Genomic DNA, 11,882 nt, shown 5'->3' on the forward strand with positions numbered 1-11,882 from the left:
ATAACGTAGTTCACAAGTGAGTGAGCCACACAAGTGAGTGAGCCACTTTTCTAGAATTTCGTACAACCTACTTTTCCCTTTATTTTTCTCCACCTACAACTATGGTACAACATTCAAATGAAAGCGATTTAGTCCTAGCGCTAAATGCGCTCAGATCCGACCCAAAATTAAGCGTGCGAAAGGCTGCATCTCACTACAAAGTATCTCGTGCAACCCTCCAACGACGATACCATGGCCAACCTGCCAGACGCGATATCCGACCACCCTGCCAGAATTTAACCTCGTACGAAGAGGAGACCATTGTACGATACATCGTTGACCTGGATTCGCGAGCATTTTCGCCACGCCTTAGTGCTGTTCGAGAAATGGCCGATCGACTGCTTCGCGACCGCGGCGCGCGACGCGTCGGAACAAACTGGGCCTCAAACTTCGTACGACGACGACCTGAGCTCCAGACGCGTTTTAATCGAAGAATCGACTATCAGAGAGTCCTCTGCGAAGATCCGGACGCGTATCGCGCGTGGTTTTCCCTCGTACGAAACACAATTGCGAAGTACGGGATAGACGATACCGATATCTATAACTTTGATGAGACTGGGTTTGCGATGGGCAAGATGTCCTCTGAAATGGTTGTTACAGCCTCTGAACGACGTGGCAAGCCAAGAGGAGCACAACAAGGGAATCAGGAATGGGTTACAGTAATCCAGGGCATTGGGTCGTGCGGCTATTCTATCCCGCCGTACATCATCTTTGCAGGCAAGGTCCATCTTGACTCCTGGACGTGCAACAGCCCCCTCCCACCCGACTGGGTAATTACACTTACAGAAAATGGTTGGACGACAAATGAGAAAGGCCTAGAATGGGTACAGCACTTTGATTTCCATACAAGGAGTCGTACGAAGGGTGCTTACCGCCTCCTCATCCTTGATGGCCACGAAAGCCACCATTCTGTCGATTTTGAGCTATACTGCAAGGAGCAGAACATTATTACGCTCTGTATGCCCCCTCATTCATCGCACAAGCTCCAGCCGCTTGATGTTGGGTGCTTTAGTCCCTTAAAACGGGCGTACGGCCAAGAAATTGAGGTCCTTATGCGGGTGCACATTACGCATATTGCAAAGGAAGACTTCCTCCCAGCCTTTTATAAGGCGTACGACAAGGCAATGACAACATCAAACATTCAAGCAGGCTTTAGAGCAACTGGCCTTGTCCCGTACGATCCGGAACATGTGATTTCACAGCTAGATGTGAAGCTTCGTACGCCATCACCTCCAGGTTCTTCTGCTGGCTTACCAGCAGCTTGGGTCCCAAAGACGCCAAACAACCCAATTGAATTCGATTCACATTCTGATTTTATTACGAATCGCATCGTACGACATCAGAATAGCTCCCCAACGTCAATTATTAGGTATATGCAGCAGCTGAAGAAAGGAATTATGGTGGTAGCCCATAACCAGGTTTTAATGCAGGCACAAATGACTGAGTATCAAGAGGCAAATGAGCGTATGAGCCGCCGTCGCCGTACGAAAAAAAAACAGCTTCAGAAAGGTGGAACACTTACAATCAATCAGGCAAAGGATATAAAGTCTCAGATTGATGTAACGGAGCAGTTACAGGTAGAAACAGGTCAGAGTAGTGGTCGTGCGAGGAGGACAGAAACACGCGCGCGACGATGTGGCATCTGTGGAGAGACTGGACATAATGCTCGCACATGTCAGAAAGTTGAATCCACCTCTGAAGAAGAGGATTCTGAATAGTTTAAATTAATTTAAGGCGTTGTGGTTGATTTCTCTTACACTTTGTCGTACGGGTGCTAGAAAAGTGGCTCACTCACTTGTGTGGCTCACTCACTTGTGAACTACGTTATTCTAAATAGATTCTTTAGTATATTATTAAGAGTAAAAGTAGAATTTATTCTTACTCTTCTTATATATTTTACAATTATTATTTAAATACTCTACTTAGAAGAAGTCTATATAGTCCTTATAATTAGAGTCTAGTAGTAAGTAGTCTCTTAGTATAAGTAGTATAAGTAAATAGTTTTTCTTATATACTATCCTATAGAATTAGACTAATTAGTTATTATTCTTAGAGTAAATAATTTAGTATTCTAATTACTTTAGGAGTTTTAGGCTCTCTTCTTTAGAGCTAAATGTAATGTAGATTTTATAGTACTAGCTAAGTATAATTCTATAGTTAGGTACTTCTTTATAGTTTAAGCTTTTTAGCTCTTATAAGTAGTTACTTATAGTATATTTATTTATAAGGGAAGTTTTATTAATAGGAGACTATTTAATAAAGACTTCTTATATAGTACTAAGTTACTCTATATAAATATCTTAACCTATACATATAAGAGGTAAACCCCCCTTTAAAGAGTTAAAGGAAAAACCCTCTTATATTCTTATACTTATTAAGGGATCTTATTTTTGTCTGCCCTTTTCCTATTAACCCTATACTTTTTAATTTAATGCATGTACTATTATTAGAGCCCTATTGTATATGTAGAGCTTAGGGCTCTATATGCAGTAGGTAACCTAGTAACTAATTAGACTACTGCAATAGGGGTTCCTACAGTTAGAATTAAACTAACTATCTGCGCGCAGTATATACAGATACTACTAGATACTTACTATTGTATTATGCAGGTATAGTATATTTGTATACTTCTCTTTCTTAAGGAGTCTATATTTATAAATTTCTTAAGTTAGCTACTACAACTTAATTAAGTATAGTAATATTAATCTTACTATTTAGTATTACTAGGCCTTAAAGGGCTAGTCTCTTAACTTCTTTAAGCTATTCTATTTAGAGTATTTTATTAAGTTATTTATTAATTTTATATATAAGTTTTTAATTAGAGCCTCTTTATATTATTATAAGGGTCTTTAGTTATTCTTAGAGTTCTTTCTTTCTTTTAAGGCTATTATTCTTTTTAGCCTCTTTTTTTATTTTAGGGATCCTTTAGTATATTATAATTCTGCAAGCTTATTAGAGAATATTAATACATTATTATTAGTATTCCTTAGGGGTTTTATATATCCCTATTTATTTATAGCTTAATTTAGTTATAGTTAAAGTTCTAGGGGCTTTAGAATACTATTCTAATTATATTTTACTATTTTAGTAGGTAAAGTAATTATTATTATAGTAAGTAGTCTATAAGAGTAAAGTATAGGGGATATTCTTATTAGTAATATTAATTTATTAGCCTTTCTTAAGTATAAATTAGAATTACTACTTCTTAAATTATTAGTATTCTCTAACTATATATTCTAGTTTATTGTAATTATAGTACTTAAAGTTTTATATTTTATTATCTTTCTAAGCTATACTAAAGTCTATAGGGCTACTATAGTATTTATAAGTAGTACTATTATAATTCTAATTATTTTACTAATAGTTTCCTCTAGAGTACTTAGCTTATTTATTATACTAAGAGTAATTCTACTAGAACTACTATTAGAATTACTATTAGTAGTTCTTTTCTAAGTTAGCTAGTACTTATTTCTTACTTTTCTCTTTATATTATTTATAGAATTTATTATTAATTCTAATAGTAAATTTAGTATACTATAGGAAATTATTTAGTTAATCTTACTTAGAGAGTTTATTTTTAATATTTTCCTTAAGTCCTTTATAGAATAAGAAGATTTTAGTAGTATTAGTATAATTAAGTTTAGTACAAATGTATTTAAATTCTAAAGTATAATAAGTAGCTGCACCTTTCTATTTAAAGTTAGTAAAATTGCACTTATATTATTATTATTTATTAGGTTCCTAAAAGAGAGATAGGAGTACTTTTTTAAATCTATAGTAATTTTAGAAGATAAGTTAAGTCTTAGTCTTAAGTCTATCCTATTTATTAATTATAAAGTTTATAAAATAGAGTTTAAATTAAGTAAGGGCTTATTCTTTTAGGAAGGAGGCTATATAGATAACTTTCTTAATTTTATTTATAAAGCTTATTCTATAGAATTATTAATAAGCTTAGACTTAAGTAAGGAATCCCTTAAGTTATTCTAGAGTTCTATTAAAGGTTTAGAGTAAGTTAAGTTAAAGTTTTTCTCTTCTATTATAGTATAGAGTAGTAATAATATTAGCTACTATATAGAGAGTTTTAACTTCTTATTAGAGTACTATAAGTTAAGTATACTTAGGGTTCTACTGAATTATTTACTAAAGTTAAGTAACTTTAGTAGTATTACTATTAAATATTTCCTATATACAAGCTATATTTTAATAGGTCTTCTTAAATTTCTTAGTTAACTCTATAGTATTACTTTTACTTTTAGAGGACTTAATATTCTTTATTTCCTTATTTAAAGTCTTAGGGGGTATAGGGGCTTTTCCCTTAGAAGTAGGAGTAGGAGTTATAGGAGTTACTTTAGAAGCTATTATATTATACTATTTATTAGCTTTATAGAGTTAACTTACTAAATAGGAGTAATTAAAGTATTATAGTTAGCTTTCTATAGTAGTATTTATTAGTAGAAGCTAAAGTAATAATACTATTAAATAGTACTATAAGTTGTACTAAAAGGATTAAGTCTTTAGAGAATATAGTAATTAATTGTATACTTAATAAGGAGTTTATAATATTAGTTACTAGTAAAGGGTACTAAGAGTATTTAAGAGAATAATTATAAAGTTAATTACTAAAGAGCTATAGAAATTTATCCTTAAGTTTATCTAAGTCTATTCTATATATAAGTCCTATATATTTATTATTAAGATTTAGCTTATACTTAATTACTAGTAATCTAAGTATTATATAAAGTAATTACTTAAAGTAGAGTATATAAGTACTTATATTATAATTAATTGTACTTATGTATAATTAGTTACTTACTTCCTTATTTCTATATAACTTTGTACTATAGTTCTTCTATTCTAGAGGAGTTACTCTTATTTCCTGTATTTACTTACTTATAATTTATTTGTAACTACTAGGTACTCTATAGGGGCGTCTCCTAGTCCTATTATATTTAATAAGTTGTAGTAGCCTTCTATAGTAATTAGAAATTATAATAACTTTTATATATAATAGTATTTCTATTAAGAAGCCTATTTTATTAAAATTGTAGATATTATTATTATAGATTCTATACTTTGCAATTGTATTTTATATAAGAGTAAATTAAGCTTATACAATTGCAGAATTCTTAGCTAATACTCTCTAATAGTTAATTCTATATTAAAAATGTATTTTTAATTATAGTTAATATTATATAAAATTCTCTACTTATTAGAGTCTAATATGCATTATATTGTATTTATTAAGGAGGCAATTAGCTATATTTTGTATTTTATTAAGTTGCAGAGGAAATTCTTAATTAATTAAATTAATAATTTATTTAAGAATTACTATTTCTTCTAGCTTAATTATCTTTATTAATTTTAATTGTATTTCTTATTATAGTAGTTGTCTAATGTATTAGTCCTAAAATATTATTCTTAGAATATTATAAATAGTAGTTGCTTTTTATATAGAAAAAATTAAGTGTTTATTACTAACTTAAAGTATAAGTATAATATAGCTTTCTTTTAAGGAGGATTCTATAGTTGTATATAGAGGAAACTTAGTATAAAGAGGAAAAGTATAGAAGTAAAGAGGAGTAGCTAACTTACTATAATAGTTAACTTACTATATATATACATTATAGTATATTTATTTAAGTATAAATAAATAAATAATAAATAATATTAGCTTAAATTAGCTAAAGTACTTTAATTAGTATACAAAGTCCTATATAAAGGGTTTTTATTACCTCTTAATTCTTAATAATTATAATAATTATAAATTAATTAACTTTAATAAATACTATAAGGAATAGAATATTATTACTTTATATATACCTCCCTATTTATTATATAAATTCTAGCCTCTTAGTATTAAGTACTTTAGCTTATTAAAGTACTTATATAGTAAGGAAATTAAAAAAATAATATAAATGCAAACTTTGCATATTATTAAAAATAATTTCTTTCCTACTTTTAAAGTAGTATTTTTTACTTTTATAAGTAAAAATAGTATATAACCTAATTTTAAATAAGTAAGCTTTATACTTTTTAAATCTAAAGTAGTTATTTCTTAATTAAATTTTAAATTAAAAATACTAATACTCTTAACTTTATAATTAAGTAGTTAAAGCTCTTAGAATATAAAAATACTAACTATAGTAATAGAGAGTATATAAAGTACTACCTCTCTTAAAAAGAAAATTTAAGTATATTAAAGTAACTTATTAATACTAATATATAAAGTAATTAACTTTTAAATTAAAAGTATTAATAAATTAGGTTATAAATTTACTATTATTAAAATTAAGAATTATAATTTTTATATAGGAATAGAAATATTAAGTAAGTACTAGAGAGTAAAAAAGACTTAATTACATTTTAGAGAGTTACTTAATACTACTAAAGTAGAAGTACTATAAGTAGAAAAGAGTAATATTAATATTAGAGGAGAGAATAACTTTTAAAAGGAGAATTATATGGAAAGTACTAAATTATATATATAATAATATAGTAATTGTAGAAAGCTTAAATATAATATATAAATTTATAAAGTAATTTAGAATAGTAATAAGGAAGAGAGTAATAAGTAGTTTTAATTAATTTTATATATTATAATTTAATTAATACTCTTTAGAGTATTCTATAATATAAAAATTACTATATTTAAAATTAGTATTTATTACTCCCTTCTATTTAGCTTACTTTTATATACTACTACCTCTCTATTATTAATTAAGTCTATCCCCTAAGCTTCTTCTTTCTATAGGCTCTAGCTGTAATGTATATACTGTATAGTATAAAGGATACTTTAGTACTAGTCTAAATACTAATTAATTATTTTAATAACTTCTTTTACTTATAAATTTATAAGGGCTATACTATTAATTAGACTATTCTTATAGCCTTTAAGCTAATTAATTTTAAAATTAATTTACTACTTATCTCTTAGAGTAGCTAAGTTAGGCTATAGGATAATTAGGGTAAATATAGCTTTATTAAGTATCTATTAGTAGTTATACTTTATATTAACTATTCAGCTAGTATACTAAATACTATATCTCTTTATAAGTTATTTCTATTCCTTAGTTAGCTAGTATAAGTGTATAATAACCTTAATAGGATTAAAGGTAGTATTCTGCAGAAGGCTAAATAGATTAATTATATTAAGTATTAGAGTTATCTTTCTAAGCTAACTACTATAGGGGAATTACTATTCTATACATTAGGTAGTTAGCAATAGTATAATAGAGAGAATGCATACTAGCTTTGTAGAAGTTAGTAAGATATATAGTCTTTTCTAATTATGCATTTATTAAAATCTGCATTATTAATAGCTATAAGATTTAGGACCTCTATAGTCTAGAACCTCTATAGTTAAGGCCTCTTTATTGTAGACCTTAATTACTAATACTATTAAGTATAAGCCTAGTTTAATATTGTATTTATAGCTAAGATAGCTTTATAGGGTTATTAGTACAAGCTTAGAGTATAGTACTAATTATATATAAGTCTTATTATATTAACTGTAATAGGTTATTTCTCTATAAGGCTAGGTCCTTAGTATAGAGAGAAAATAATACTGTTAAATAGTTTAATTAACTTATAAAAAAATTAAAAGAGTAGGAAGAGTGCGCAACTTACTATAATTTACAACTTACTATATAGGTACATTATTAGAAAATTAAAATAAGTAAAGCTATTAGTACTAACGTAGTTCACAAGTGAGTGAGCCACACAAGTGAGTGAGCCACTTTTCTAGCACCCGTACGACAAAGTGTAAGAGAAATTAACCATAACACCTTAAATTAATTCAAACTATTTAGAATCCTCTTCTTCAGAGGTAGATTCAACTTTCTGACATGTGCGAGCATTATGTCCAGTCTCTCCGCAGATGCCACATCGTCGCGCGCGCGTTTCTGTCCTCCTCGCACGACCACTACTTTGACCTGTTTCTACCTGTAACTGCTCTGTTACATCAATTTGAGACTTTATATCTTTTGCCTGATTGATTGTAAGTGTTCCACCTTTCTGAAGCTGTTTTTTTTTCGTACGGCGACGGCGGCTCATACGCTCATTTGCCTCTTGATACTCAGTCATTTGTGCCTGCATCAAAACCTGGTTATGGGCTACCACCATAATTCCTTTCTTCAGCTGCTGCATATACCCAATAATTGACGTTGGGGAGCTATTCTGATGTCGTACGATGCGATTCGTAATAAAATCAGAATGTGAATCAAACTCAATTGGGTTGTTTGGCGTCTTTGGGACCCAAGCTGCTGGTAAGCCAGCAGAAGAACCTGGAGGTGATGGCGTACGAAGCTTCACATCTAGCTGTGAAATCACATGTTCCGGATCGTACGGGACAAGGCCAGTTGCTCTAAAGCCTGCTTGAATGTTTGATGTTGTCATTGCCTTGTCGTACGCCTTATAAAAGGCTGGGAGGAAGTCTTCCTTTGCAATATGCGTAATGTGCACCCGCATAAGGACCTCAATTTCTTGGCCGTACGCCCGTTTTAAGGGACTAAAGCACCCAACATCAAGCGGCTGGAGCTTGTGCGATGAATGAGGGGGCATACAGAGCGTAATAATGTTCTGCTCCTTGCAGTATAGCTCAAAATCGACAGAATGGTGGCTTTCGTGGCCATCAAGGATGAGGAGGCGGTAAGCACCCTTCGTACGACTCCTTGTATGGAAATCAAAGTGCTGTACCCATTCTAGGCCTTTCTCATTTGTCGTCCAACCATTTTCTGTAAGTGTAATTACCCAGTCGGGTGGGAGGGGGCTGTCGCACGTCCAGGAGTCAAGATGGACCTTGCCTGCAAAGATGATGTACGGCGGGATAGAATAGCCGCACGACCCAATGCCCTGGATTACTGTAACCCATTCCTGATTCCCTTGTTGTGCTCCTCTTGGCTTGCCACGTCGTTCAGAGGCTGTAACAACCATTTCAGAGGACATCTTGCCCATCGCAAACCCAGTCTCATCAAAGTTATAGATATCGGTATCGTCTATCCTGTACTTCGCAATTGTGTTTCGTACGAGGGAAAACCACGCGCGATACGCGTCCGGATCTTCGCAGAGGACTCTCTGATAGTCGATTCTTCGATTAAAACGCGTCTGGAGCTCAGGTCGTCGTCGTACGAAGTTTGAGGCCCAGTTTGTTCCGACGCGTCGCGCGCCGCGGTCGCGAAGCAGTCGATCGGCCATTTCTCGAACAGCACTAAGGCGTGGCGAAAATGCTCGCGAATCCAGGTCAACGATGTATCGTACAATGGTCTCCTCTTCGTACGAGGTTAAATTCTGGCAGGGTGGTCGGATATCGCGTCTGGCAGGTTGGCCATGGTATCGTCGTTGGAGGGTTGCACGAGATACTTTGTAGTGAGATGCAGCCTTTCGCACGCTTAATTTTGGGTCGGATCTGAGCGCATTTAGCGCTAGGACTAAATCGCTTTCATTTGAATGTTGTACCATAGTTGTAGGTGGAGAAAAATAAAGGGAAAAGTAGGTTGTACGAAATTCTAGAAAAGTGGCTCACTCACTTGTGTGGCTCACTCACTTGTGAACTACGTTAATTATAGTAATTAAAAAGTTATCTTACTATAGTTATTAGATATATAGTAATTTATATATAATAGTACTCTAAAGGGTTTTTAACTTATATATATAAGAGGTAAAACTCTCTTTAAAGAGTTAAAAGTAAAACTCTCTTATATTCTTATACTTATTAAGGAATTCAGTTTTTATTAAACTCTCTCTTAATTATACTATTTACTTTTAATTAATATATATACTATTATTAGAGTCGTCTTATATATATAGGGATTAGGGCTCTATTTTAACTGCAGTATTGTAAGGGGTTAGGCTAGTTAGCAAGATACTAGCGCCTAAATGCCCTACTTAAGGATATGTATAGTGCAGTCTAAGTACTAAGTGCCTAAATTAGTAGATCTTTTAGTAAATACTAGAATAGTCTATTGTAGAGTATAGTATACTACCCTAGTCCTTATAATTATTTAAGTACTTAGTAGGTCTTCTAATTAAGTATAAGGCTATAGGTTTAATTCCTACTAGTAGTAATGCCTCTATTGCCTGCAGGCCTATAGGCTAAGTTAGTTAGCAATTAGTAAGTACTCAGCCTTAGTGCAATATTGCAATTAGTTAGTTTAGTAGCTAATTGAGGGCAGCTTACATTAGGCTTAGAGGGACTAATGTGCATAGGTAAGGCTTAGTGCAGCCTAGTAGCTGGAGGCTGCTGGGCTAGTACTAGGTACTAGGCGCCTAGGGCCTTTAGAGTTTGCATAACCTTTGTCTCTAGTGCACAGCAGCTAGTACTAGCGGACGTATAGGCCCAACTCAGGACGTATTGCATTAGAAGGGGGGGCAATTGTAAGGGGTTAGGCTAGTTAGCAAGACACTAGCGCTTAGACGCCCTACTTAAGGATATATATAGTGCAGTCTAGGCACTAAGTGCCTAAACTAGTAGATCTTTTAGTGAATGCTAGAATAGTCTATTGCAGAGTGTAGTATACTACCCTAGTCCTTACAAGTATAGAGAGTCTAGTAACTAATTAGATTACTATAAAATAGAATTTATATAGTTAGAATTAAACTAATTATCTATATATAGAGTATATAAATACTATTAAATACTTACTATTGCATTATATAGGTAAGTAAAGAAAATATATAAGTTAGTTTTAAATAAGCTAGTTTTATTTCTTTTAATTTAAAAGTAGTTATTCCCTACTTAAACTTTAAGCTAAAAATACTAATACTATTTAACTAATACTTAAGTAGCTAGAGCTTTTAGTACTTAAAAATACTAATTATAGTATATAATACTATCTATATAATGCAATACTAAGTATTTAGTAGTATTTATATATACTCTACATATAGATAGTTAATTTAATTCTAACTGTAGGAACCCCTATTGCAGTAGTCTAATTAATTACTAGATTACTTACTGCAAATAGAGCTCTACATTCTATATACATAATAGGGCTCTAATAATAGTATATACATTAAGTTAAAAAGTATAGTATTAGTAGGAAAAAGGCAGATAAAAATAAGATCCCTTAAAGTCTAAGGATATAAGGGGTGTTTTCCTTTAACTCTTTAAAGGGGGGGTTTACTTCTTATATGTATAAGTTAAATATTAGAATAGGGTATTTAGTACTAAATAAGAAGTCTTTATTATATAGTCTTATATTAATAAAACTTCCCTAATAAATAAATAAATAGAAAGCTAATTATAATAACTATTCCTAAGCTTTTTATACTACTTATAAAAAACCCTTAGAATATTTAACCTTACCTCCTCTTAGCCCTCTAAATAATATAAATTAGATTTAATTCCTCCTTAGGCTACCTATATAATGCAATAGTAAGTATCTAGTAGCATCTATATATATTATATACAGACAGTTAGTTTAATTCTAGCTGCAGGAAAGCTACTTTTATAATAGCCTAATTAGTCGCTAGGCAATCTATACTGCAGGAAAAGTAGAGCCCTAAGCCCTATATATACAATAAGGCTCTAATAATAGTGCATGTATTAAGTAAAAGGTATAGTATTAGTAGGAAAAGGGTAGATAAAAATAAGATCCCTTAAAGTTAAAGAATATAAGGGGTTTTTTCCTTTTACCCTTTGAGGAGGGGTTTACCTCTTATATATATAGGTTAAATATTAGTATTAGGTATTTAGTACTATGTAAGAAGTCTTTATTATATAGTCTCCTATTAATAAAACTTCCCTTATAAATTAAAAATAAATTCCTTCTTAAGCCTCCTAATTATATAGACCTTTCTATAGTTACCTCTAAAGACTTAAGTCTTATTAGTCTAGAGGATTCTTT

Source organism: Colletotrichum higginsianum, chromosome 1 (genome assembly GCF_001672515.1).
Source record: "Colletotrichum higginsianum IMI 349063 chromosome 1, whole genome shotgun sequence".
In the NCBI taxonomy this organism is placed as follows: Eukaryota; Fungi; Ascomycota; class Sordariomycetes; order Glomerellales; family Glomerellaceae; genus Colletotrichum; species Colletotrichum higginsianum.